At 37.0% G+C, this 22,288-nt stretch overlaps 1 long non-coding RNA gene across 4 annotated transcripts in view; it reads left to right on the top strand.

Annotated features, from left to right (window-relative positions):
* Positions 1-22,288, top strand: part of LOC106558046 — a 99,575-nt gene that overhangs the window by 33,756 nt on the left and 43,531 nt on the right. The window contains exons 1-2 of one of the 4 annotated variants that reach the window (XR_005381718.1): positions 9,676-9,739; positions 11,639-11,780. The exons of 1 other annotated variant lie outside the window; for it this stretch is intronic. This is a non-coding gene — a long non-coding RNA (uncharacterized LOC106558046). Of the gene's footprint in view, positions 1-9,675; positions 9,740-11,638; positions 11,793-22,288 lie in introns of those variants that run through there. 2 more of the 4 variants (XR_005381717.1, XR_005381720.1) reach the window with 2 other exon arrangements.

The following is a 22,288-nucleotide window of genomic DNA, read 5'->3' as shown; positions in this document are numbered from 1 at the left end:
GAAATGGGGGAATGTTGGAGAGGAGAATGTTTGAAGGGGGTTCATATTGGGCAAGGGTGGGAAGAAGATCATGAGTTTCATTTTGGATATAGAAGAGTGTTAGAACTACTAGTTGGAAGTAGAGATTGGAGAAACTTATTTGCATACATGTAGCAATCAAATTCATATGAGTGGATGGGTTATTTGCAGGAATAAGTTAAAAGTGAGATGGAATGCACAGGACTGAGTAGCATCTGGTCAGTAGTAAGTAGTAGCTTATGTTGGAGAGAGAGAGAGAGAGAGAAAGAGAGAGAGAGAGAGAGAGAGAGAGAGAGTGTGTACGCGTGCACGTGCATAAGGGCAAAGTAGGGGGTTATGTTTCTTATAATAACTGCTGTGTAACAAGCACTGGAACTTCAGATCAAGGACATCTTCCCCTTTCTAATAGCTTTAAATAATTGCTACAGAACAGGCGAACAAAGTAAGATAAATTTTGCATTTAGCATATGTGGAAATATTATGAATAGTTGCAGACTCAATTCACTTTGATGCCCTTTGACAATCTGATAATTTTTGCAAAGATGTACTTAAAATGCTGTTTCATGCAAAGTTCAGATATTTTTCCCTTGTTTAAAAAATACACGACATCATTAATTTGCAGGCCTGTATATTAATTTTGCTGAGAGCACCGTTTATTTCTCTTTCCTTCCACTTTGTTTAAAGTCAGTTGTTGACAACTCTCAAGCGTGTCAAACTCTCATCGCCAATAATTGCTTAAGAACCCCTAACTTCTACAAATGTTGGTTCCAGCTCCAAACCCCATGCTAGCCCTGGAAGAAAAAAAAAAGAGAGGGGGGGAAGAAAGAACTTCTTCTGATGAATTTTTGATTTTCCTTCTTAACAAAGAAATGTCTGAGATTCAAAGCAATAGCTTAAAGTGATATTATAAAATAGAATATGGAGTGCACTGTTCTGAATGACTCTTTGCTTTTAATGTGGGGCTGAAAAATTGTCAGTGCCTTTTTTGATTAGATGGGATTTTTTTTTTTGTTCTTGATCTAAGAATTGAGGAGAAAAACATGCTACTTGCATTTGAATATGGCATGAGCAGAGCTGTAATGTATTGGAGATAAAGTAATAGCAGCAATGCCTTAAGGCAGCACCTGTATCTCCGGGTCAGTGCCATCTCTCTTTAGATCGCCGCTGCGCCACTCTTTTTGCGGCTGCTTTATTAGGCCTAATTAGGCGGGCTGTCACTTTTATTGGTGATGGGAAAGGAAGATAAGTAGATCACTTGTGTCATCTATCTCTATCCGGACGTGTCTAAAAAGTCTAAAGTGATTGCTGTAGGCCACAAATATATACCACAAGAGGGAGAGGGAGCAGGGGAAAAAAAAAAAAAAAACCAACCCAGAACTGTAATAAAAAAAAAAGAAAAGAAAAGAAAAAAAACCTCTAGAAATGCCTTACCTTTGGCACTGCTGTGTATAATTTCAAACCCACAGAGAAGAGCTTGTGAAACATCCTGGAAGCCCTTTTGTTCTGAGGGAGAAGGTTGTCTAATGGATTTTCTGATAGCTGACTGGAATAAGGGTAGGGGAAAATGCTTCCTACTTAGGAGTCTAGCAAATGGGTTCTCAAGAAAAAAGTTGGTTGTAACAAGAATCACACATATGGTATTGCTGAGCAGTAGAGTCACAGTTAAGAATTCCGGAGCTGTTATATGTGTGTGTGTGTGTGTGTGTGTGTGTGTGCGCGCGCGCGCGCACGTGTGTGTGTGTATATGTGTGGTGATTGTGATAGTGGCAGGGAAGGGGTTTCTGAAAGTTATAATAATTGAATTCTATATGGGAACAAATAGTGCCTCTTGTTTGCCTGTAAAAATAGTGCCAATAAAGATAAATAGCCCAGAGAAAATTGGTAATGTTCTCTTCAGTTATGGTCAACTGCCTGAGGCTTTCAAAAAAATGGCTTCATTTCTTCTCAAAAAGACTCCTTAGCTACCTGGGCATTTATGATAAGGACTGGAAAACCCAGTTTTTTCCAAATATTAGCTTTATGCTGTCTCACTCACCTCGTTGTGGGGTGAGCTCTAGTTACTGGATCTTGATTATGGTCTGGTAGTTATGGCTTTGAATGGAATCCCTTTGTCCAATCACATCTCCTTAGTAAGGTGATAAATTATACATAGAAGCCATATTTTACACTTTACTTCTATCTCCATGCCTAGAACTGTGCTAAGTATGTACCAAGAGCTTGAAAAATAGTGATTTCATTGGCTTAATTCCTGTGACTGACTGAGTTTTTCAGTGTCAAATGAGAACTTTGTTCTTTTATATGGAAAATGACGACCCTCATAAAATAATTTTAATAATAATTATGAAGTATCTCTTAATGATACACAATACCAAGATGTTTGGGCCAACTCAATCTGAATTTTTGTTCATCCCTTTTATGCTTGTTATATACATTATCAAAAATACAGATTGATGGGTGGAGTTTATTCTTGAAAAGTCTGTAGTTTACACCTGCTATTCTGGGAAGACAAAGTTATTATAATTGGGAAACTGCATTGGAAAGGCAAGGTCATGTCAACTGATGCTAGTCGGTGTATTGGTAGACCTGATCATTTTTTTATATCTCTTTAATGAATCTATATAAAATAACTGCTATTTGTAGCACCTGCTATGTATCAGGCACTTTGCTAAAAGTGCTTTATATACATTACTTCTTTTTAGTTTGATCAAGCCCTCTAAAGTTGCCATTACCCATTTTATAGATGAGAAATCTGAGGTTATGAGCAATTGAGTAACTTTCCCAAGTCCACATAGTGAGTAAATGAAAGAGCTAGAATTCAAATTCATGTCTGTTTGATTGCACAGTCTGCACTCCTAACTGCTGTTAGGCTCAGTCTCCTGCTTCCGCATGTTGTTCATGAGAATATTTTGCTTTATTGAGAAAAAAAAATTACCAACTCATGGACTCCTGGAATTTTAGGTTAGAAGCAACTTTTATCACTAATTTTGTTGAATTGATTGAGTAGTCTTAGAGTATGATAGTTGGACTTAGGAACAATTTTTATTTTGATCTTTGACTTTAAACATTAAGCACCACTTGTAAATGATTTGGATTCATTTTGTCTGAAATAAATGGTGCAGCCATCAGATTATGGAAACATTTGTCATTTGAAGCTAGAAAACGACTTCTAAGCAGTGATAGGACTTTAAGGGCACCAAAAGCCTATTTGACCAAAATATTGCGTCCTTTTATCCTATCAGTTTATTGTATAAACAAGAATTTTAAAGCGCTAATAGAATGATCGTTATATGTCATGCAGGTCCATGTGTTATTTAATCCTTTCAACACTTCTGAGATTAGGGTATTAATACTCTTTTTTTAAACAGATAAAGAATGGAAGTCCTCAAATCCAGTGTCTTTTTCCATTTTTTGTTGCTTTCTAGGAAAAGGTCTTCTGATGGGCATAAAGAAAATGTTGCATTGCCTAAAATTTCAGGGGAGGTATGGAGTGGGGGTACACTTTTGGCAATTGAAATGTTGGAACAGGACTTTGGTAGTCTGGAAAAAGGAAGCCTCCTATTTGACAGTGTTGAGATAAGGATAGGACTGGAAGGACTTTAGGCATGTTTGGTTCACCTCACACTTTTGTGGGTATCAGTTTTTGTCAGTTGGTACAATATATGATCTGTACCCAGAAAGGTCAATTTTTTAGGAGCTATTTGCTAGATCCAAGACAATCTGACTTCTCATTCTATCTATTTCTAACGAGTCAGCATAGTCTAATGCAAGGGTGGCAAATACCTGACAAACTGCCACTCTCCTTTCCTGGTGTCATGGCAGACATTGCCAATTTGTCACAGTGTCTTGCTTTCCAAGGCCAGACCAGAATCTCAGCATAGTGCTTCACATAGTTATTACCAGTTGGCATACAACTTGAGACCTATTTCTCAACCAGGAGTTGATGGGGCTAATGCTAATCCTTCCCTCTTACAGCTGTCTGCAGAAACTGAGGCAAGCATTAGTCTCTCTGAGCCTCAACCACCATAAAGAAGAGGTATTACCTGACCCAACAACTCCTAATTCATGGAAGTATCAAATGAGGTTTATAATAAAAATAAGAAATCTCATTTTCAATGTAAGGTGATACTATTTTTATTGAAATTGACTATTTTGACAAAGCCATAGTCCATTAGTCCAGTCACCCAGGAAAGTATTGTGTTGATTTTACTCTTTGCTTCATTCTCTTACAGCCAACTAGTCTCCAAATCCTGTTGCTTTTGCCTTAAGTCATTCTTGAATCCTTCCCCTTTCTTCCCAAGCACACTGGTATGGAGTCTGTGCCCTCATTATGGGCCTTTAGGGTAAGTGGCCTTTCTGCCACTAGTTTCCTCAGCTTCTAGTCTGTTCTTTACTATTCTGTGGCCAAAGTGACCTCTTCAGAAAAGCCCTGTTCCTCTCTATATACTTACCATAATAAAACCTAAACTAACCTTGTCTTGCCATGTGGCCCTTCACTTCCCCAGTTTTTTCATCTCCTTTGTATACCTTGCTCTGCTCCTCATTCTCTCAATCCCCAGACTCTTTTATGACACTGTATTGTTCCTCAGATTGTGCCATCTGCAAGTGCCATTCACTGTCCTTGTCCACATGGCAAACTGAGACTTCACCTCTTCTGGCTCAATTTACTATTTTTTGGCTGGGCCTCCAGAAGAATTGTAGTGAAGAGAAACATTTCTGTAGATAGCTTAGGAATGGCTACCCTTCTCTGCAGCTAGGAAGCGAGCTATGGGACAAAAGGGCTCCCAAGATGGAGGCAGGTGGCAGCCTTCAGTTCTAAATACTCACAGACTAATAGTGTGGCTTCCCCAGGTCAATATGTTCAAATCTCTGAAGAGTACTTAGGGCCTGAGAGAAAGAAGGAAGGGAGAGAACTAGTTGTGTAGATTTAAAATTTTGGCAAAATCCTTGCTTGCTCTGTTCAATGAGAAATGTCACTTCTTGTGCACACCTCAGACTCTGGGAGCATGACGGGACTTCTGCTCTTTGTGGTTGCCCAAACACCCCAGCAAGTGCCTGAGCATTACTCCCTACCCCCTCCTCCTTTTCTTCCACTTTGTGACTTCCTCATTTCCTGTAGTTAGTAGTAATTATAATGACATTTTTATTTTTTTAATTTTTTAAAAGATATTTATTCATGAGAGACACATAGAGGCAGAGACATAGGCAGAGAGAGAAGCAGGCTCCACGCTGAGAGCCCAATGTGGGACTCGATCCTGGGACTCCAGGATCATGTCCTGGGCCAAAGGCAGGTGCTCAGCAACTGAGCCACCCAGGCATCCCTATAATGACATTTTTAAATTTACAAAAAAATTTCACATATATAACAACCTTATGAGGTGCATAGCTGTTATATCTCAGTTTTAGGGATGAATAAATTGAGGTCCAGAGAAGTTCAGTTATTTAAAGTCACATAGTTGGTAGGTTTTGGAATTGGGATTTAAACTAGGTCTTCAGGGATCCCTGGGTGGTGCAGTGGTTTGGCGCCTGCCTTTGGCCCGGTGCGTGATCCTGGAGACCCGGGATCGAATCCCACGTTAGGCTCCTGCATGGAGCCTGCTTCTCCCTCTACCTGTGTCTCTGCCTCTCTGTCTCTCTGTGTGTGACTATCGTGAATAAATAAATAAAATCTTTAAAAAAAAAATAAACTAGGTCTTCAGGGCAGCCCGGGTGGCTCAGCGCTTTAGTGCCACCTTCAGCCCAGGTTGTGGTCCTGGAGACCCGGGATTGAGTCCCATGTCAGGCACCCTTCATGGAGCTTGTTTCTCCCTCTGCCTGTGTCTCTACCTCTCTCTCTCTCTCTCTCTCCCCCCCCCTCTCTCTCTATGTGTGTCTCTCATGAATAAATAAATGAAATTTTTAAAAATATATAAATAAATAAACTAGGTCTTCAGCTCTAAATCTCAGAGTTGTGTTGTTTATTTTTATTAAGTATTGTAACATTGATATTTAATTTGGAATGGTGTTTCAATTTGTTGCATTTTTCTTGGTATTAAAAAATACTTGTTTTATAAACTCTTCAAGCATCTTGCTTTGATTGCTCTAGGTAAAAAGCCATTTTTTTATATGCCTGCATGATATCCTGTATCATAACTTGCCATTGTACTTCTTATCTTATAAATCTCTCATTGTGTTGGTCTCCCAAGGTCTGTGATCAACTGCCAAGCAGAGTTTATCACATACCATGTCTGGTTTATCACATATCATCAGGCCCAAGCATATAGGCCTGGTGCAGAATAACCATGTGATCAAATTTTGTTAAATGAATGATTAATGATAAAAATGAACATGTATTGAATGCTTAGTATTACTAGTCACTTTCCTTTTCTTTCTATACATTAACTCCTTAAATTTCAGTTAATTACAACAAAAGTTCTATGAGACATGTACTGTTATGATTCTCATTTTACAGCTTAGAAAACAGTCTTAGGGAGGTCAAGTAACTTGCTAAGGGTCATCCAGCAACTAGTAGATGGTAGAGCCAAGATGTGAGGCCAGGGCATCCTGTACACTGTCCCTGAGACTGTACTGCCAATCTAGTGAGTGAGTAACATCTGCATCAAGGGGTGTGATGAGAAAGAGGTGCTTTGACATTGTATCTGAGTCCCAACTCTGCCCTTAACCAGCTGGGAAGCTTTGAGTAAGGCTCTTAATGACTCTGTGTGTCTCAATTTCCTCATCTGTAGACCAGGTGATAACATATACTTCACAGGCTGATTGTGAGGCTCAAACTCCATGATTGCTAGGATGTTTTATAATTCTAAACAATTCTCTAGATATGCTGTCAATGATACTATTGCTGTAGTTGTCACAAGGCTGACAGCACAGTCCCTTCTGGGGAGCCACAGGTCTCCTGTGTGTTTTGCTCAAGGCTGGCCCTCCAGGAGGCTCCCCAGCACTGCATTGCGTCCAGCAGGGAGCCAGTGCCCCTGGACTCATCAATTAGCTGTGGAGGGGTGTTTCTAATTATTCTTTAGCCCCAGGGTGAGCCAACACATTTCATCTTTATCTTCTCAAAAGAAAAAAATTCTCTTTTGACCTTTGGGTGAAGTAATCAGAATTCTTGACATTTTTTGTCTTTTACAAGAAAAGTAGCTTACCATACCCTTTCCTCCAGTTCCTCAACTCCATTTTATTTATGTCTTTTTCTTTTGTCGCTCATTGACAACATAGAACAGAGATGAGAAGCTCATATAACAACTTGAGAATCAGTTCTTTTGTGAACTGCCTCTTCAATTTCATTCTAGATAGTAGGATTTTTCTGGCTTCTTGCCTAGTGTAAAGGTTAAGCTTGTGTGCTATGGGGTCAGATTTGCCTGAGTTCAAATCCCAGCTTTAAAGTTTCTTTATTGTGTAGAACTCAGTAAGCTACTTAGCTCCACTAAGCCTCAGTTTCCACATCCATGAAAAGGGGTTAGTAGCAACAATGGCCGTATCATGGGTTTTTTGTGGAACCTAAATGAGCTAATGCTTATAAAATGTTCACAACCATGTCTGGTGAATCATAAATACTCAGAAAAGTTCTTTAAAAGATGTCTCATTGTTTTAAAGTCTACCACATGGATAAACCTAAGCTGCTGATCACAATATTGAATACTTTGAAATAATTTCAAAGGAGCAGGGGCAATAAAGATTCATTAGGCAACTTTTTAGATGAGGCCTAAACCTCTGGCTGAACAAAGAGAAATTGACTACTGTTTACTTTTATATATAAAATCCTAAAAATTTGGATATTTCAAAACAGTTGTATAAGCTAATAAAAATGTTCACTTTGTTTCAGCATTACCTAGTATGTAGAATCAACATTGTGCTTTGGTTTAGGTGAGGATACCACTTTAGTCACCTAAGGTTCTTAAGCTCAGGGTTAAAATGCCCTGATGTGTAGTGATCAGTTGTGAGGTATGACCCAAAGAATTGATCATTATTGATACTGTACTTAAAGTTGTGAATATTTTTTTTAATTTCTTACTTTCACAAATTAGAATAGATTCAAGGCTACATCAGTAATAATACTGTATTTTGAACTTTCTTGTATTCTGGGACATACCTTGAGTGGATGAGGCTGACTGAGTTATAGCTAGTTTCCTGAGACCTGTAAGTATTGTTAGCATATGTGGAGCCTGGGAATTCTTGTGGTGCTTTACTTCTCCATGAATTTTTTTGGGATATTTGAATCTGTATATATGTTCAAGTTCTCTATGTTAATTATCACTTGCTGTGTGTTTCCCAGTACAGAAAACTTGAGAATTGGTGGGTCAGTACAGTCTACCACATAGTTTTGCAGTTGTTTTTAAATTTTATTTCTTACAGCCTTGTGGTACTGCCTAAGGAGACTTGGGGGTAAGAACAAGGTGAATAAATGGAGTTCTAGGTTCTTCATCTTTTACTTCAACCAGAACAGTGCTGATTTCATTTGTGTTATATTTTGGGATTTTACGTGAGGTTTTGGGAAAAATATACTACATTTTTTCTTGAAAATGCTACTAATAGCACCCATGATAAATAGTCTTTTAGTCTCTATTTGAGCCTCTCTACCTTATACGTTATCCTGTTCATTGCATTACTGTACACCTCTGCTGAGAAATTCTCATGAGGCCCTGAATCTGCTTCATTTTAGCAGTTAGCCCTGGTCCTAGTTTTGTCTTCTGACAAAACACAGAACAGGTTTGCTCCTTTTACTGCTAAGCAACACATGACTATAAACACTTTTAGAATTAATGCTTCTGAATTAATGCATTTTTAGTTTTCTAGGGGCATGGATTAGAGTCATTATTTAGAGGATGGTCATAAGAGTCAGTTATTTGCCAGGAAGTCACCTATCATCCATATCTTTATCTTCCACCTCTTTATCATTTCCCCTTCATCATTATGTATGCAACAACTCTCTTGAAATGAAGAAAAAAATTCTCATTTCCTCATGGAAAGTGGTCCTGAAAAATACAGTAATTCCTATTGCTGTTGGTGAAGAAGAAAAGCAGTCAGGTTTTATGAAGTGATGGCAGGGATGTAGTAGGCCACTCAAGAATTTTAAAACACTATATGCTTAATATGACTGTTGGAATATTTGTGTTAACCTGAAATTATAGTTACAGTCAAACATCTTGTCTTAATGGTCAATAAGAGAGCAAGGAGAACTCATTAGCTTTTCTGTTATTCAGAAAATGACCTAATTGTATTAATGATTTTCTGAATTCCCATATAATCATATTAACATTAGTTTTACTCCTTGAATTAAAAAAGCCACTTCTAAAATGTTCAAATATTATTGTTCTAAATTAAGGCTTCTTCATCTAATTAGTGAGCATTATTGTTGCAATATATTTATACTCACGCAGCACACCAGAGGCAGCACAAACCACTCTTGTGTACAAGCACGCACGAAAAGAATGAAAAAGAGATTTGCAGAACAGTTCCGTTCTTTGACATTAAAAAAAAAAAAAATCTCATAGCTGATTTCCTAATTTTCACTTGCTTGGTAGTTCTTGGTCCTAAAACACTTCAAAAAGTAGGGTTGTTGAAGGGCTCCCCCCTCCTCCTTTAAAAGCCCTGTCACAAAACAGGATTGTGTTGTAGCCCCTGTTTGAATATTGAGCAGGCTAACTTTGCTTTTGCTCCTGCCAGATCTCTTCAGGCAGGGAGAACAGGCCACCTCCCGGCAGAAGACAGCATTCACTGCCCACTGCAGGTGATATAACCTATTTGTGAAGCACATTTTAAAGAGAGATTCTGTATTTTAATGGTCAGTTAGTAGCTGGCTACCAACTGTCTGTGCTCTCCGCCTGGGGACAGGAATGCCAGGCTTATTAAATATTGAGAAGTTGTTCATTACTATGGGGATCTGTGACAACAGCCTATCTGCATATTGAGAAAACAGCAAATTTACATTCTTCAGAATAGCTGCTCCAGTTCTGGGGAAGGACTAATGTTTGTCTGGCTAAAGATGCATAAAAATGCAAACTCTATTTTGGAGATTTGCTTTGTTGCTTTTTTTTTCCTTGAAAGTGAAAATTTCAAAAACCAAACTTGCTTATGGAGAGAGAATTAAAAACAAACAAACAAACCTTTTGAAAAATGTAGTTATCTAATACAGGCTTTTTTTTTTTTTTTAGAAAATGCCAGATGTTTGAAATACTAACTTACATGTTGGGACATTATAATAAAATGTATTTAATTAAATTTGGATTCTAAGGAACTAAGAAATTTGGTAGAATATAGGTAAGTTGTAGAGGATAATTAGATATTAACTCTTTCCTTCAAGTGTTAATTTGAAAACTGTAATCACCAAGGGCTCAGTCAATGCCAGCTGCAAAATTAGCAACCCAGGAACATACAACCCATCTTGTCTTCAAAGAGAGACTGTATAAAATGAATGTAGTTGCTAATTACTGATTAAATATCAAAATCTCATGAAGACTATTACATAGGGTTAGGCCAGTGGTCCAGCCAGCCCATTATTAGTTTTTGATGATAATATGACTATGATTACCCAAAAAGTCCCTGAAAATGTCTGGGATGTAACCCAGATATGTACAACTTTACTTCATGAATAACTATGGCTCTATCACTAATGTGTTTCTGTAAACCCTTGCCAATTCTACTTATAGTTTAAAATAGTGATTCAGTGGTTCGTATGAGAGAGGACTAGTGCCATCTTCTGTTGATTCTCCTCCATCTGCATTGTGACCAGGCACATCTATTGGACTGTTTAGCACAGTGTGTACATACGTTTATAAATGAGAACAGTGAAGTTGTTGATCACAGGTGTTAATCCCTGGTGCACTGTGAACCACGTCCTTGTGTTTCCTCTTTCCTTCCCACTCCTTCTGATTCTTCTCTTCCTTTCACAATTGCATATTTGAGAATCTTTCTCTTTTAGATACATTGAATCAGAGACATGGCCTCCACAACATCATTCTTAGAGATGTCCACTAATCATCCCTAACTTCTATTTGTTAGAACAGTCATTGTGAGCAAAATTCTTTCTGGAATTTGCATTTCATGTTTTTCAGTGGATGTATGGTATGTTTCACATAGTTTTCCATCTAGGACATTTGTCTTATTCTGTAGCTAATAACTCTCAGTTTATTACCCCATTTTGCTGCTTTTGAAGAATATATTAAGAGCTTGATTTGACCATCTCAGTTTAAATCTTTTCTCCACAACTTAATAGTTTTGGAAACAGGCAAGCAAATCTCTTTTCTGTGTCTCAGTTTTTCAGGTGTGCATTGAAAACAATAATATCAGTCTTACTGGATTGCTATGAGGATTAAATAAATAACATCAAGTGCTTAATGTCAATGCCTAACACATAATAAATGCTTAATATATGTTAGCAATTATTGTTATCATTACGAATTCAACAACACCATACAATGCTAATTGAACATCTTTTCTGTATAGGCACTGAGAATAAAAAAATAGTAAAACATAGGCATTATTTTGGAATAAGCATAGAATCTAATGACAGAAATAGACAAGGAAGCAATTGCGATACAATGTGATAAAGTATTTTTTATAACGGCATATTTATAGATTCTTATTTGGCTCTTAAAATAATTCTATGAAATATTAACCCCATTTTCAGATGAGGAATCTGGAGCCCAGGGAAGTAGAATGAAGAACCTACAGTCTTGGGCAGGGACACATTTCTCCCTTAAGCCTCTTGGTTCCAATCTCACCTCTGGCTTTGTGCAGCAGACTGACCTGCTTCATGGCCCTGCATTCTGGTATTATTGCTGGTAATTTTGCATGAACACTTCTGCCTCTATTTGACATTGTAACTCTCCATGCATTATAGTCTCTGTTGATTCTGTTTTTTTTTTAAGATTTTATTTATTTATTCATGAGAGACACGAGAGAGAGAGAGAGAGAGAGAGAGAGAGAGAGAGGCAGAGACACAGGCAGAGTGAGAAGCAGGCTCCATGCAAGGGAGACTCGATCCCAGGTTTCCAGGATCATGCCCTGGGTGGAAGGCAGCGCTAAACCGCTGAGCCACCTGGGCTGCCCCTGTTGATTCTATTTGGGACCATGGTACTATGGAAAGAGCACTGAGCAAAGGGTCAGGGTTACTGTAGGCATATTTCAGGTCTTTTATATTGCATAAGTACTTAATTGGTGGCCTCACCTCCTTGGGCCCCAGTTCCTCCAGCTGTTTAATGAAGGTTCTGATGAACACAGTGGTTTTAGAAGGTAGTTCTGGGGTCGTGCCGTGGTTGCCAGCTTGGAGAGTGAGATCTACCCATTTGTTAAAGGGTTCTACTTTTACCTATGTCAGTACAGTGGTATTTCATGAAAGATTGTGTTTATTAAGTTTGGAAAAAAAGGATTCTGTTTTTTAGGCTGAAATTTCTGGATTTTAGCTGTTGAAACATAGAAGGAGGAAAAGTTATTTAATATATCCTTACCCTCCCAGTCCCTTCCAAGAAAAGCAAACTACAAATGATTTTTTAATAGCTAAATGGGTAGTAATTAAGTTTCTTAAGATTGTATCTCTTATTAAGAAAATTAATAACTTTAATATCAATGTGTGGTATGTAGTAAAATGATTTGAGGGTTGAAAGACATGGGTTTAAGTTCTAGCTCTTGCATGTATGTATTCTGCATGACCTTCCCTAAGTCACTTTACCGCTCTCAGCTTTGATTTCCCTTGCTCAGCCTTGCTCTTCCAACAACACAGGATTCTTAAGACAAAAATAACTGGAATGAAGATGCTTATAAATCACAGAAGTTATGAAAATGTTAATTCTTTTATGATTGTTTTTAACATACCGATAAAGTTCCAGTTAATATTTGTGAGGTTTTCAAATCTTCACCTTCTGAGAGTTTCAGACATTTTTCTCCAACATGTTCCCATAGCAGGGATGTCTCTGGAATTTATTCTGGCAGACAGGTCTTTAGTTAACAAAGAAAAGAGGGGTGTGTTTGTGTGTGTGTGTGTGTGTGTGTGTGTGTGTGTTCGTTCTTATTGTCATTGCTGTCCAGGCTGACAAATGGGTTTAGGTCCGGACTCCCCCATCCCCCTGCATTATTAATGAAAAATTGCATATCACCTGAGGCTAACCTAGCTCCTTTCACAAGTCTTTGGCGACTAACAATCTTGCTGCCATCTGAAGAGAAGTCTGCCAAGCAAAGAATCTCCTCCCTGCTCTTTCCCTTAAGAAACACTTTAGTATGTCTAGCACTGGACTGCTTCAAATTAGGTTTGAATAAAACACTGTAATAAATAAGTAAATGTCTCCCCTACACAGATTGCCACTTGTTTAGGAATAAAGTATCGATTTTTGAATGTTGCTGAGATTTAGACATGGGTTAATTAAACATTTACATATATGTGCTGAACAATATATTGCATGGTACAATAATGTGCACTTTAATCAGAAACTGTGGGTGTTTGTGTTTGCTTTTTCCATGTTAATTGGCACCATGCTGGCTCAAGCTTAGGTATTTGGCTAGATGGAAGAAAATAGACATGGTGTTTTAAATATTTTAATTAGGACCAGCAGTTCTCAGCTCCCTCATTTCTCATTGGATTGTTTTTCATGCATGAATAAATTAGCTAGCATGGAAGTACTCTGTAGAAAGTGGTTGCCCTCTGGCCATAAAAAGAGTCCTGTTCATTAATACTTTAATGAAATTAGCTGTGAGCAAAATATTATTCCTTTTAACTGTGTTCTAATTTCTTAATTTTAATTAGGCACATAATTGTAGGGTGCTGAAATTATCTTCATGTTCAGCAAGTAAAGTTCCATCATCAGGAGCCTGTGGCTGAAACACCACACACTCCCAACATGTTCCAGCAGGAAATTTTCTGTCCAACTTTTTCTCCATTTGCTTTACCAGAGATCCCCCTCACCCCTCTATTTGTGGCCATAGTGTGATATTTTAGAGTTCCTGCTCCTGACTCATGCCATTGGTAATGAAACTGTTGGACTGTGGATCATTTTAGAAGTGAGGCAGTGTGGAAGTCTACAAAGAATCTGGTCTGGTGGTTTTTTCCCCTTTCAGTTTTTGTTTCCTCAGGCTCTCACCTTAATAACTGTCCCCTTGGTTTATGTTAGAGTTCTCTCTATTATTTATTACTTTATTGGCTTGTTCATTTTGGATCTATAAGCTCTGTGAGAGAAGGAATTTTTTTTCTCTTTCAAACCTCCATTTGTGGCATATAGTTCCTACATTGTACAAATATAGTTGTTGAATGTTTAATGGAACTGTGGATTCCACAAAGCTGAAATTTTCTGATATGGTTGTGGCATTTTACAATGATTTATTTATTTATTTATTTATTTATTTATTTATTTATTCATTCATTCATTCATTCATTCATTCATTTATTTATTTATTTTTTAAACTTTTATTTATTTATGATAGGCACACAGTGAGAGAGAGAGAGAGGCAGAGACACAGGCAGAGGGAGAAGCAGGCTCCATGCACCAGGAGCCTGACTTGGGATTCGATCCCGGGTCTCCAGGACCGCGCCCTGGGCCAAAGGCAGGCGCCAAACCGCTGCACCACCCAGGGATCCCCTACAATGCTTTAGATAAATAAGATGGTCCACACATAAATACCAAAATGAAACTTCCGAATTTGATAGAACGATCCTCTGAATTTGCTGAGTTTTGACTTTAGAAGGAACAATGTGGAATCTGGATTAAAGTTTAAGGGAGAAACTGAAAATCTATACACATTACTTTGTATTATTCCCTAAAGTTCAAACTGATTTATCATGACATATATTCAGATGCAACAATTACTGAAAAAATGAAAATTCATTCACTAATTGTATCATACTTGCCTACAACCCATATCACACTTAACATAACCTCATACAGCTACACTGGTGGTTTTTGAGTGAGGCAACTGACTCATTTATTTAAATATTTTAAATGTATTAAATAAATGCAGGTAAATATTTTATAGGTCCATCAAGAAGTTTCATATTTATCTGGTATGTAAAATAGGTGTAATAGTAATACCTCCCTCATAGGCTTATTGGGATTTTTAAGTGAAATAAATACATACCAGACACACAGAAGAGTACCTGATATATAGTAAGCACTCTAAATATCAGATAATATCATTGACATTCTAAACACTTGGATATAGATTGTCATCTTGCAAACTAATATTTGACTATTTTGCAATGTGTAAATCCCTCTGACTTGTGTTCAAATTTAACTGCATCTATTTAATAAAAATAAAGATAAAATACCCAATTTTACAGAATGAGGCAAATTTTATCCCACTTATTTTCTTAAAATATAATACCATTATTGAGACCATGTTTCAGATTTAGCTTGGTACTTACACCAGAATTCAGAGATTCCAGTTACTGAGTTTGTTAATGCTACAAACACAGAGGAAGCACCATGCCCATCACCCCCAATACCTTCCCATTCCTAAAGCAAACAAGATTCCAATACTCTTCCCATTCCTAAAGCAAACAAGATTCCAAAGTTGATTTGTATTCTTCCCATGTGTGTTTTCAGTTTTTACTATATATAAATCATAAATAAATAATATGGAGGGATCAGGAGCAGATCGTAGTTTCACATACAAGAAACTTGTTAAGATTTTAGTAATCTTTTAAAATGATCATTCACGCATAATGAAAAAAGAAATTGTAACAAATTATAAATTTTTAAAACTCACAAGTATCATAAAAATCTAGAAAAATAATAACTTTGTTAATTATTGACACACTTTAGTTATACTTTTTCTCTAATTTTTTTGGATACATACCTTTTTTTCATACCTTTTATTTCATATGAAATGATTTAATAATACTGTCTCTATAGTTTTCTAAATTAGCTTTTTCTAAATAGATTTCTCCCCTAAGCTTTTAGAGAAATAGCATTACCTAAATAATAGTCTGAATACAAAGACAATTTTTTCCTTTAGCATGGTTGATGAATTTTTTAAAAATTCTTGGTAGTCAAGATTCATAAAGCTTGAAACTTTGCAGACAGAAATATTCATTTTTTTGTACTACTACTTCTATGGATTTTTTTCATTTTACACACAAGAATTATGATAAACTCTCTTTGTAAGATTTCCCCCAAAGAAAAACAGTTTATAATTGCATATGCTGCATTATGAGTCTATTCCTGATAAGAAAGAAATTTGTTTTTATGAGGTATCAATGAAAACCAAATTTCTCATTTACAGTTTTTCATATCTGACTGAAGAATTTTCCACTGACCAGCTTCTGCTTCCATATATTTCAAGCTTTGTTTTTTTTAATCTCACCATACTTCTAGTGCCTAGTGGTATATGACACATTTATGTTTTGATCTGATCTTGCGCAGGGTACCTTAGAGTCATGATGCCATACCTAAGGGTCCATATGGTAGGCAGCAAGAGAATTCCTAGGACCAGTTCCTGCACTGGGTGTAGTATAGTTCATGAACACATTTCACAAAGTCTAACCAAAATGTATCCCCCCCAGAAATTCTCCTGGACTGATCCCAAAATGCCCATGGTCTCTGCAATGCCATTTGACATAAAGGGAAGGGAAGTAGATGGTGAAGTTGGCAAGGGAAGAGACAACTGTCTTAACCAATTGTGGTTAAAATATTACTTATACAAATTTTATAAAATATATGATCATATGGACACATTGCCAGAGCCTCTAACAGGGCTCTGAAAGGGGCCCAGAAAAGTAAGGGACCCAGACTAAGTAAGGGGCCCTGAAGTTTAAGTTTCATTAGCACTGGAGTAATTCGACCTCCAATGGGATAGTTATATATGCTGACAGATTTTAGATCAACGTTATGATGCTGTTTATCTTTTTTCATCACTCAACTTTAAGGTTTTTAGTTTTATCCTTATCTGTACATATAAATCCAGTTTATTTATTTTAACTCTCTGCAATATTCCATTTAATAGAAATAGCACATTTTATTTTCATTTTTTATTTTCATTTTCCTTCTAGTGACATTCAGCTTGTTTCCAACATAAATATATTCATAAAATCTTCTGTTTTACAAATCTTTTTTGTCTTTTAATAGTTTTATCATTTTACTCATAAAATTATTACACATAGTTGTAGCTTTTTTTTTTTACTTTTGTATTTCCCATCTTTGTTTTTTAATGTGCACTTTAGTCTGGCATGTGTGTGTGTGTTGTATGTGTGTGTGCCAGTTTTCCAGTTCCTAGTTCTCTCCTTTAGCTATGTCTAATCTGCCATTAAACTTATTCATCGAATTTTAAATTTTATTTACTATGTTTTGATTTTGTAATTTCTATTTGATTATTTTAAAATAATGCTTTACAGTTCTCTGCTGAAATTCTCTGTCATACCATCTACTTTCTTAAACATGTTAATCCTTTTAAGGTTTTTTTCTGACAATACCAATGCCTGAATGTCTAGTGAATCTGAAACTGTTCTTTTCTCTTAATTGTCAAGGTATAAGTGTTTGTTATGGTTGCATTAAATATCAGACAATAAGTATAAACATTTTAGAGCTAATGGGGTGCCTGGGTGGCTCAGCCAGTTAAATTGTCCGACTTTTGATTTTAGGTCAGGTCATGATATCAGGGTTGTGAGATGGAGGCCCACATCAGGCTTCATGCTGGGTGGGGAGCCTTCTTGGGATTCTCTCTCCTCTCTTTCTGCCCTTCTTCCTCTCTCTCTCCTCCTTTCTTAAAAAGAAGAAGAAATTTTAGAGCTAATTTGAAACTCTGGATAATTTTATAGTTCTTGAAAGATGATTTATTTTTATACTAGAAGCCATTAAGATAGAGGCTATATTATCTAATGCTGAGCAACAAATTATCTCAGAACTCAGTAACTTCAGATATCAAACATTTATTATCATAGTATTTCTGTGTATCCAGAACCCAGATGTGGCTTTGTTGGGTGCCTCTGTCTCTAAGTCTCTCACGAGTTAGGAATTCAGCTGTTGACAGTCTCTGGTTTCATCTTAAAAGCCTCCCCTAGGGGTTGAACATGCTTCCAAGCTCACATGACTGTTGGCAGGCCTCGGGTCTCTACCTACTATTTGCTGGAGTTATTAATTCTTTGCCATGTAGACCTCCTTTTTAGGCCAGTTCACAACATGGTGTCTGGCTAGTCTCAGAACACGTGAGAGAATTACAGAGGAAGGGCAAGACAGAAGGACAGTCTCTTTGTAAACTAATCTTCGAAGTGATGCCCATCACATTTGCCAGTTCTTTTTGTTAGAATGCACTAGGTCCAGCCCATACTCAAGGAATTATCCAAGGGCATGAGTACTAGGAGATGGGTATCACTGGGGGCCTTCTTAGAGGCTACCTACTCCAGAGACAGATCACTTTGATCCAGTATGGGATTATGTTGATTAAAAATTGAACTTCCGTTACTGTGAAGGCTTATCTACTTCCAGTTCACCCTTATAACTAGAGTGTGTATACTCTTTAGAAGTCCTAGTTGAAAGCCTGGGATATATCTATAGTATGTTCACTCTTCCCTGATGGACTCTAAATTCCAGTTCTTCCCCCTATAGTTCTGTGAAACTACTGAAGGTTCTGCTCATGTTTAAGCTCCTCAGCCATCACTTAGAATCCACACATGCCTAAAGGGCAAAAATGTAAGAATCAACTTTCTGAGCCTTTGTGTCTCTAGGATCTTATTTCCCTAAGTCTTGATGCATTTTAGTGTTCTTCTGCCTTCAAATAGGTTTTTTTTTTCTGTATTATCCATCTTTTCTAGGTGTTTTCAATGAGAGGTTTGTTCTGATCCAAGCTTGTCCATTATAGCCAGAAGAGGAAGAACTACATCTGGTTGGCACTAGCCTGAGTCCAGTTTTTACTCCTGGTTCATTTAGTTGTGATCATGAGTGTCACGTTTCATAGCATAAGCTTAACTTTGGGGCTGTGATCTCTATAGGAAAGGAGAGTATAAGCTAAGTAGATACAAAAGTATCTATTGCACAGATACAACTGAGTTTTATCTTTAATCATCAAAGAGAAACAGGTATTAGGCTAATGAGAAAGAACATAATATTGGGGAGAAAAAGACTCTTGAATTTTTATGTTAAAGTTCAAAGAAACATTCGTATTTTAAAATAATCAAAACATTTTTAAAATTAGGAGATTTCATTCCGTTAGGGTTCATGAGTAACCGACTACACTGGGAGATTTATGAGGGTGGGTTATGTCTCTTTATTTTGGAATTCCCAATGCCTCAAATAGCGTCTGAAATAATTTAGATGTTCAATAAAAGTTTTCAAATTGAGCTCAATTAATATTACAATAAAGTTACCTTCCCTGAGCATATCCTAAATAATAGGGGTAAGGGAATGAGAAGATGATTTGGCGGTGGGTCTAGAATGTAAACATTTTTCCATATAACAATATTCTATTAAATTATTTAATTTAAAAAACAACATCCATTTCAATAGTAAATTCTCAAAATGTTAGGCCTATATAAATAAATAAAAGTAGGAAGAAAGGGAAAGAGAAAGAGAGGAAGAGAGAATTCAGGTGGTAGAGCTCTAGAAGTGAGCACTTTGTCCCTTCAAGGTTATATGTTGGAAACTCATCAACATACTCTTCTGGCTTGGTGTTGGTATTGCACAGTACAAATTTCTCTGGGTTTCAGTGCAAAATGGCCACATAGATACAGTCAAAATGAAACCAGATAGACTAAGTATTCTATTAGATATTTGTATTTTTAAACAGTCTCAACTGGTTGGGCAAGAGGAGTTGGGCAAGTTTGAGTATCTGTTAAAGAACAATTTAGTCATGGGCTTTTCCTGCATGAGTTTCAAGTGACATTTGTTCTAGGTGATATTGCTACAGTCTCCCTCAGGCAGGTGGTATGAGGGTTGTAGTTCTTGATTATGCCTTTCCTCTGGAAATTGAATTCGGATTGTTTTGCAATTATAAATAAAACAAAACCAAAAGTATCAAAGTTATATCAAGTTTTGATATAGCTTGGGAGCAATTTTCTGCTTTTCCACAGAATGCTACCAGAAACAAGAAAGCTAAAGGGATTTGTCATTTCCACTGGCAATCTAGTTTTGCTATATAAACAATTTAAAATATAATGTGCTGTACGGTCTGGTAGCATGTGACGTGACCATGGGGAGTGTTTACTTTTCACCTGTGGTCAGTCTTCCATCAGCCTGAATACTCTTAGGATTCAAGATGGAAAGACTGGAATCACATAACCTCTAAGCAATCATTCATCACTTGGCCAAACAATTGCTTCTGAGCAAGCAAGAGTATTATTTATTGATAGAAGTAGTTGTAAAGAAACAATTTTGACATTGTCAAAGAAGCAGCTTAGGATTTAAATCATCTTAGCACTCAGAATGCAAGGGAAAGTGTCTATCTGTCTCTGTGTCTGTCTGTCTGTGTGTCATCTATCCTTCACTTCGTCTTTCTATCCATTTCTCTCACTGCTCCAAAATGGATTTAAAAGACTTAACAAATACTAATGTGTGCACATACGCACACATATTATTTGCTATGGAAAAGATAGGGAGATGATAGGTATATGATAGGCATAGAAATAAGATTGGAAGACTGTATCCCAAAATGTTTTCTCTGCATTGTGAGATTATTGATTATTTTTGTTTTCTTCTTGAGGTTTGCTATATTTCACAGTATTTCTGCAGTGAATGTATCATATTGTAATGCTATGATATAATAAAATATATAATAAAAAATATATATTTGGTTTTCATCCCTGGTTCCTGGTACAGAACTCCTAAAACCCTTATAAAATTTACAAAGTAGTAGGGGTAATATTCTTTTTTTTTAATTTATTTTTTATTGGTGTTCAATTTACTAACATACAGAATAACCCCCAGTGCCCATCACCCATTCACTCCCACCCCCCGCCCTCCTCCCCTTCTACCACCCCTAGTTCGTTTCCCAGAGTTAGCAGTCTTTACGTTCTGTCTCCCTTTCTGATATTTCCCACACATTTCTTCTCCCTTCCCTTATATTCCCTTTCACTATTATTTATATTTAGGGGTAATATTCTGTTAGAATATTTGTTCTTAGTACTTAGTTCCTGATGTAAGAGCTTCTAAGACTTTTTGGAGTCTCTGGAGTGGTAAGATTGTCTTTTTGTATACTAATGAGATGGAAGATGACTGGGGACTCCTGGATAGCTTCAGGATCAGGAGTGGTCATCAGAAAGACTTAAGCATGACTGGAAGCTTGGAACTTTCAGACTGACTCACATACCCTGGGGAAGAGAGAGGGAATGAAGATTGAGGTAATAATTGATCATGCTTACATGATGAAGCCTTCATAAAAATCCCAAAACTAGATAGTTTGGGGGAGCTTCTGGGTTGATGAACACATCTATATGATGGGAAGATGGCATACCCAACTCCACTGAGATAGAACCTCCTGTGCTTGGGACACTTTTGGACCTCATGCTTTGTACCTCTTCATCTGGTGTTTCATTGATATACTTCATAATATCCTTCATAGTTAGCCACTAAATGTAAATGAAGTGTTTCACTGGGTTGTGTGAACCATTATAGCAAATTATCAAAGCGGAGGAAGGGAGGGGGTTGTAGAATTTGATTTGTCGTCAAGTTAGACAGGAATGTGGGTACTCTTAGCACCTAATATTTGCAACCAGAATCCGACATGGAGCAGTCTAGTGGGACTGAGCCCTGAACCTATGGGGTATGCACCAATTCTGGATAGTTAGTGTCAGAATTGAATTAAATTATAGAACATCCACTTGGTGTCCACAGAGAACTGGAGAATTGTTTGGTATGGAAGACCCACATATTTGGAGATGGAACTGTTGTGAAAAGAGTAACAGCTTCTCCTTTCATATACTTTAAATAAGAAAATAAGTGTTAAATAATAACTGGTTTAAAAAAATAATCCTGATAGAATCTTGCTAAATAATAAATAGGAATGTGTTAAAAAATTACATATACCCATTCAATAAAAGAAAAAAATTAAAGAAGAAAATAAGAATAGGAAAAGTAAGCTGAAAGAAAGACTGAGTTTACCTGCAAAGAGGCAGCCTATAAGTATGATATACTTGGTGAAAAAGGGGCTTCAAATTGGTTATTGAGTTCTTGCTCCACTAACAAAACAGTGACACCATAACGGGTGATTGTCTCATGTGCCTGGGGCTTAAAATAAGTCAATTGCTCAGAAAAAGCAAGAGGATTTTTGGCTTTTGTATTGAAGACTGCTGTCTCTTAGGAGTCTTTTTGAGGAGCTTATTCAACGTGCACATAGATGTTTTGGAGGGCAGTCCTTTCAGGACTCA

The sequence above is a fragment of the Canis lupus genome, chromosome 30 (assembly GCF_011100685.1).
Source record: "Canis lupus familiaris isolate Mischka breed German Shepherd chromosome 30, alternate assembly UU_Cfam_GSD_1.0, whole genome shotgun sequence".
Taxonomy (NCBI): Eukaryota; Metazoa; Chordata; class Mammalia; order Carnivora; family Canidae; genus Canis; species Canis lupus.
This window is presented reverse-complemented; position numbering and strand designations above follow the sequence as displayed.